We start from the raw sequence: 7,200 nt of genomic DNA, 5'->3' as shown, positions 1-7,200 counted from the left end.
CAGCCACTCATTCAGGCAACGACCCGTCTGGCCGACGTAAACCTTGCCGCATGAAAGGGGAATGGAGTACACCACACTCTCCACACATTCGACGAAGGGGTTCTGATGTGCCGTGTTACACCGCCGACGCTGGGCGCGAGACGGGGCCTCGTCGTGCGGTGTCCCAGACTAAGGATACCGACCATGTAGCAGGGTTTCTTGACCCTCAAACTCTCTTTGTAAATTAAAGTTTTTCACCACCACCACCGACGCTCGCCATCTCCCTTGGTGACACGTGCGCATAGAGTGCCTAACTTCATAGGGGCCGAAAAGACGACGTCAACTTGACTATGCCGACCAATCTTCTTGAGGCGATGTGACACATTGTGTATATACGGCACAACGACCACTCTTCGTTTCCGCGGCGGTTCTGCGACCCCGTTGCTGGCTCGAGCTTCTTGTTTTACTTCCTTCAGAAGGCGTTGACTAACGGAAGTCACAATGCCCGGAGGGTACCCAGCGTCAAATACCCAGTGCTGGTATTTATATGTTATGGATCACCAACTAGCCCGCATCCGTACCCTACTGGCAGTTCCTTAGCACATAAAATCATCCTGTGCAGCAGGTGCCTCGGACACCTCCCTACTGCCACCCGCGTAAGTAGGTTCTGTGAATTTGTGCCCGCCGCACATATTTTACGAGACGGGGATAGTAGTGCGTCCGCGTGCATAACATGGATTCGGAAGTTTTTCGATATCGATGCAGTTACAGCTCTGCTCCAATCGGTGGCCTCCAAAGGAGCGCCTCAGATGGAACTGTCACTGGCTCTCAATACCTGTCATCGATGGACCTGTCACTCCTCAAGGCACTATGCCACTGTCGCTTGTTGCAATATGTCTGGAAGCCATCTTCTCCAACGGCGCGTTTGTGCCGAACCGGCTTCGCTCCGCGAATAGATCACAATTTACTCCAAGCACATGCTATTTTTATTCTCCCAATGCAGAAAAGTGCAGGAAGCGGGCTAAACACTTCGCACGCAGTCTTAAAGTGGTCGTAAGAGCACAAGTGAAATGCCTTTCAGACATTATTCGGTGTGGTTTCATTTAGGTAGTGTTGGAGCCAGCCTGAAGTGGGTCGTCTGAAAAGTGTTAGTTCCCCCCCACTCCCGAGCTCAAAGCGGAACTAGAAAATAATGCATTTGGTTCCGCTTATTTCTTATTCTAGGAAACAATTCTCGAACATAGGGGGAAAATGCGCACTTGTCTAGCATACTAGTATGCGGGCAAGGTGCAGCAAATGACAGTGCTCGGAAACCAATTACTGAATGGCATGCCATCTCTTCACGCCTAACTTCTTCCTGCTCAATATGCTCCTCATAATATTACGGAGCTTCTTTTGCATAGGATACGTAGAGCACTTATGACATTTCTACTGCTTCGCTGCTCTCGTTATCACACTCGCTTTCAGCTATCAACTCTCAAGGTTTAAAGCTTTCGAAAAAACAGAAAGCAGCCTAAATCAGTTTCACTGCAGAGAACATCAATTTTACACTTCTTTAGCGTCTTAAACATTCTGCCTCTTCCATTTGCTGTTCGCTTTTCAACCTTAGAACTTCCTAATTAAGAGAATCCAGGCTAATAACGTCAAAATCAGTTTTAAGAAGCTTCACACGTTTTTTTACGAACACTTTAAAAATAGTCGCTTCGGTAGGTTTCGGCCTGTTCTTTCTCCATAGCGTCTTTTTTCATTAAAGAGTCTTTCGATGAAGTTGGATTTCGTTCACTTCACTAATTAACTCGAAGTCCCTGTACACGCAGATTCTAGACAACTTGATTTTCATGACTTATAAGTGAACGAAAATAGTCACCAAGTTCATGCCTAAAAGCCGACCTGATTTTCGAAGATCATTTCGTGCTCAATGAGCAGAGAGCCGCTCTGTCGTCCTTTCTTATTTCTCCAATCTTCTTTCAAACCTAATATTTTCTGGGTAGACCGTTTATGTGCGCGCAACTTTCGTTACTGCACGATGCTACTCCACTTTATTCCTCCTTATTACGAATTTATTTATTTCAATATCCGCAGCCCAGACGCTCTTAATATTAGAGCGGAAGCACTAGTCCGATGTGTGAACCCCAAGCAAGATCTTGCGATGTATTTAGGTTTTTTACACAACGTGTACAGCGGGAGCATGTCCCACAACATCATTTACACTCCTAGCTTGGCCGATACTCCAGCCCAGACAGCCGAGCTTCAATCGTGATGACTTAATCCATCAGTATATAAACGGCAGCCATCGCTCACGTGTGCTTCATTTCAATAAAAACATGCGTGCACAGTTATAGTACTGCGTGGAAAACAACATGATAAGCCAACATTACAAAGCACACAGTAAATTACCAAGACAAGCCAACATTCGTGCAGTTCTGCTTTCGCACGTTTATAGAATTTGGGCAAAAATTCTCTCTTTTTTTTTCTTCTTTTGTCAAATCGGCTTCGTGCCGGTAGAGCGTCGTAAGAATCGTACAAGAGCGGGCAAATAACCCTGTGCAATGCTTGCTTCATCCAGCATTAGGCAGGGAAAGACTTCTGAGTTGGATGATGAATGCTGCTTAGCAGATTTACTGGAGTATGCTAGCGGCGGGCAAATAACCCTGTGCAATGCTTGCTTCATCCAGCATTAGGCAGGGAAAGACTTCTGAGTTGGATGATGAATGCTGCTTAGCAGATTTACTGGAGTATGCTAGTGATAGCTTTTTTTTTTCAGCCTATTCCCGACTTTCATTTCGTCTTGTTTTCTAATCTATGTAGAGTGCACGCCATTCATTTTGCATGTAGTGATACAAGATTGCAATCTCCGGTACTCTTTGGCTGCTATCATTGACTTTCGCTTATCTGGATGCAAAGGAAGATGGGAAATTTTTATAATCACGGTGTGAATCGGTGCGACCATCGAGCATGATACGAGCTCAGCGCTGCGTCGGTTAAACTCGTGTTAAAATCATCGCCCCTGCCTGTTGTGCGCACGCAGTTTATCTGTACACAGCAGCATTTCCCTGTAACGTTCGCACCTAATGAGACAGAAAACGAACGCTGTTTTGCTTCGCTGCTTGATTAATCACGGTCGGCGGCCACGGATTTCTCCCCGACCGCTGTGCGCCGCACTGCGACGTGCAGCGACCATTACCTACGAGGTCTGTTTCACACTCTACGCAAGCCTCGCTCTTTCTGGCTTCATTTAAGGGGGCCATTTGGTTTATCTTCGATTCGACAGCACACACCATCCTTTAGATACGCCTGTCTACCAGTTAGATATATGCTCGCTAGGTGTATTTTCGGCGTAATCTGCTGTTTGTAACGGTTGTTTAACGACCTGGTATAAAAATTATGCATAGAAAGGGAACCAGCGAAAATAGACGCAAGACAAGAACAAAGAAGGCACACACCACAACGCTGGTTCTTGCCTTCTTTGTTCTTGTCTTGCGTCTATTTTCGCTGGTTCCCTTTCTATGCAATATGAACCAACTAGCCCAGCAGTTCGCACTCCTGAAAAATTATGCTCATCGCAGTAAACTTCATTTTCATGCTTGTTTATCTACATGAAATGCGGACTTATGCGCACTCTATGAGCGTGGTCTATGATGCCTATCTTTGTCGATTTCGAAAATAACTTTGAAGTGCTACCAAATAAAATGCATGTTTTGTTAATACTTTATATGAGGATGCGAAAAAAAAGGAACAGAGCACAGATTTGCTTCCTGTTCACGCCGTTTTTTCGTTTAATGCGCTACGAGGGAGTCCATTATATCATAACAGAAATATAAAAAAAAATTCGGCCTCGGGAGATGTTACGCAATTTCTGTACGAATGGTTAGCTTATTTTCAAAGCCTCTGCTTTCTACGCCATTCTACTTTGCAGCGTTCCTGATCCTGTCTATGTTTAGTGGTCGTCTACTCGCAGCCTTCATTTTCGTTTGCTCCAGAATCACCATGATACTTCCCTTGTTTTGCGTTACAATCAAACCATAGTTTCGATCGCTCCTTAGCTGTTGGCGTCCCACTAGCGGCTTAGTCTTCTCGATGGCATTGGTTCGACATTAAATCTGGGTTCTCAGGCACTGTGCTTGTATTCTTCGCTTTGCTCTAAGAACGAAATAAAAATATGAATTTTAGAGCAACGAAAAAGGCAAAATGACTGCCTCACTGGCCGGCTGACGTGCGAACCACGCTGCGGCGGAAGGTATCAAGGAGGGAGTGTAAGATGAGGTTCCGCGGTGGAAGGCTGCGGAAGACTTTCAGTCACCCATCTCAAAATGTTTCATTTGTTTATTTAAATCAACAAATGTGAATTCCTTTTTATTTATTTACTTACTCTTTTTACTATTATTATTATTATTGTTGTTGTTTTTATTATTAGCTTTATAAAATTTTTGTTTCCATTCATTTCATTTTTTAACGTTTAGAGCACCTGTCAGTCGCCGCCTGTGTCTTGGCTAACCCCTCCGCAGTGGGTACGCGCCATTATCTTCTTGAGGACAACAACAACTACTTTCGAACACTTGGAGATATTTAAGGTGCAGTTACATCGCACAGCACAAAGGCGCCTGTTGTATTTCGCCTCCCTGGAAACGTGGAGCCCGCGGCCTGAATTGGACCGAGGTCCTCCAGCTGACTAGCTGAGCGCTCTCACCACTGAGCCACCACGGGATTGTACGAACGGGGCTGATTTTGCATCAACTGACAGCAGAATGTGGGATAAGGTTCAGGAGAGTCACATTATAATTCGGAGAGTAATGCCCCATTTTCATTTGGGTTGTCCTACATTTGCGTTGTGGGTTCCTACCTTTTGTTTCTCCTAAGCACACTAACTGGATGATACACTGAATGGCTGCGACCAACGCTGGTAATTTCGAACATCAAGTTAACAAATTGCCTCCCATTAACTGCAGAGGGAGGCTGGCCATAGATCCCAGCTATTCGTGTTTTTTTTTTTTTTGGGGGGGGGGGGGGGGGCAAAACAGGTTTAGCTACGAATGAGAAAGGAAGAAATTTGATATAAATGGTCGCTACTTGGTATAGGAGATACTCAGTTTTCCTTCTGTGTTGTGAAGCATTACATTTGCGCGAGTGCTATTCTCGTATACTTCCTTAATTTATTCATCGTTTCAGAAAACTGCATTTCAGCACCTCCGATTAACGTCGTGGCGTGACAGCGCAAAGCTATTTTTTGTGACCGCATTGTGTTAAAAGTGCATAAATACTCCCAGAAAGAGATGCTGAGTCGATTGTCACGAAAGACATCGGTTATAGAAGAGAAAGCTCAAATCACGGTATTCCAAGAAAAAAAAAATGAAAAATCGCACCATTCTTTCAGGAAAAGTGCATGGTCATTTCCGGCTGTTTCTTAAGAAAAGTTGGAGAATCATAACGTACAATGCTTTATTTTATAGAAAGGCAGAGCTCTCAGATTGTCCTACTTTTTTTCCCTGTGTTAACCTTTACTGCTGGCATCTTTCTGTTGCTGAGCTCAAACGCGATAAGTGCGCCTTTGGTCCATACCTGGTCGCCCCAAGAAGTCGTCAGAAACCGGAAGAGGATAATGACGCAATGGGCAGGACTCTCCGTTCTGTACCGGGCGCTGCATTTTCTAATTTTCTTTGTCTTTCAAATGCATTCATTCTGCCGCTTAATGTGAAAGGTGGTGCACCCCCCTATATTTATTGTCCCTTTACTGCCGACATGGGTTTCCAGGACGGACTTTATACTACTTATCATCACTTTTTTATTGCAAGCTATCCGCTTGATTACTGCACCCGCTCCACTTCAGTAGTAGAGCGGATCTCACTTGGGTTTCAGAGTCCGCTGGCTGTGGTGCTGTCATGATGTTCTGGGCTCACGCTCCTCCTTGCCTCTCTTTTTTGTTCCGAGATTCGTAAGATTATATTGAGCTCGTTTGTTGACTTCACGATGACCTTGTTGGGCCTTGTGATTGGGCCTCAAGGCTTGCTTTGTCACCCAGTTTGGTACAAAGCATTTTGATAATTTCATTCTCACCCTATTCTCCTCAGCCCGCCGCGTCGTCTGAGTGTTTATGGTGCTCGGCTGCTGACTCGAAAGACGCGGGTGCGATCCCCGCCGCCGTGGCTGAATTTCGATGGAGGCGAAATTCTAGAGGCACGTGTATACCGCGCGATGTCAGTGCACGTTAAAGAACCCCAGTTGCTCGAAATTTCCGGAGCCCTTCACTACGGCGACCCTCATAGCCTGAGTTGCTTTGAGACGTTAAACCCCAATAAACCAAACCAAGCCAAACCTATTCATGATTTTGTTCACAGCGCAACAAGAACGGGAAAGACAAAAGACGAATACTTGAATACTGAATGAATGAATACTTACCAACTCACCCAAATTTCCGCTTTGCCAAACCTATTCTCCTCAATACTTGTCTAGAGTAGCTGCATCGTTAAAGGTTGTTCTCCTGCTTTACTTCTTGGGTAATGGAAGAGCGCGATCACAATGTCTTTTTCGCTTTTGATGGCGAAATACTACAGCTGCGGCTGCAACATGCCGTTCCTTATACTCTGGGTCAGTTAAGCACGCCTTATTTAGACTCACGCTCACCAACTTCTTCTGCCGAAGCGCCGGCCCGGTCATCCCCAGTTGGCTACGTGTGCCGCAACTGCAGACAAGCCGATAATTTTTTCTGTTGTTTTTGGTGTTTAAGTGCTGACACTGTTTAAGGAATGAAAGAACAAAAATGGCTCAGGCTTAACTTGGTTAAGCCTGGAGAATGCGAAGCATCATCGTGTCGCGTAATTTGGAGGCGCACAACCACAGCGACGGCGCGAGGTGGGCCCCCGTTTCTCCACTGTCGTGACGTCATTGTGTCACGTGGTGTGACGTCATGTATCACGTGATTTGGAGGCGCGCAACCACAGCGACGGCGCGAGGTGGGCCCCCGTTTCTCCACTGTCGTTACGTCATCGTGTCACGTGGTGTGACGTCATGTATCACGTGATTTAGAGGCGCACAACCACAGCGACAGCGCGAGGTGGGCCCCCGTTTCTCCACTGCCGTGACGTCATCGTGTCACGTGGTGTGGCATCATCGTGTCACGTGATTTGGAGGCGCACAACCACAGCGACGGCGCGAGGTGGGCCCCCGTTTCTCCACTGTCGTGACGTTATCGTGTCACGTGGTGTGGCATCATCGTGTCACGTGATT

Source organism: Amblyomma mixtum, chromosome 1 (genome assembly GCF_055824585.1).
Source record: "Amblyomma mixtum isolate Tamu chromosome 1, ASM5582458v1, whole genome shotgun sequence".
Taxonomy (NCBI): Eukaryota; Metazoa; Arthropoda; class Arachnida; order Ixodida; family Ixodidae; genus Amblyomma; species Amblyomma mixtum.
Note: the sequence above shows the minus strand (reverse complement) of the source record.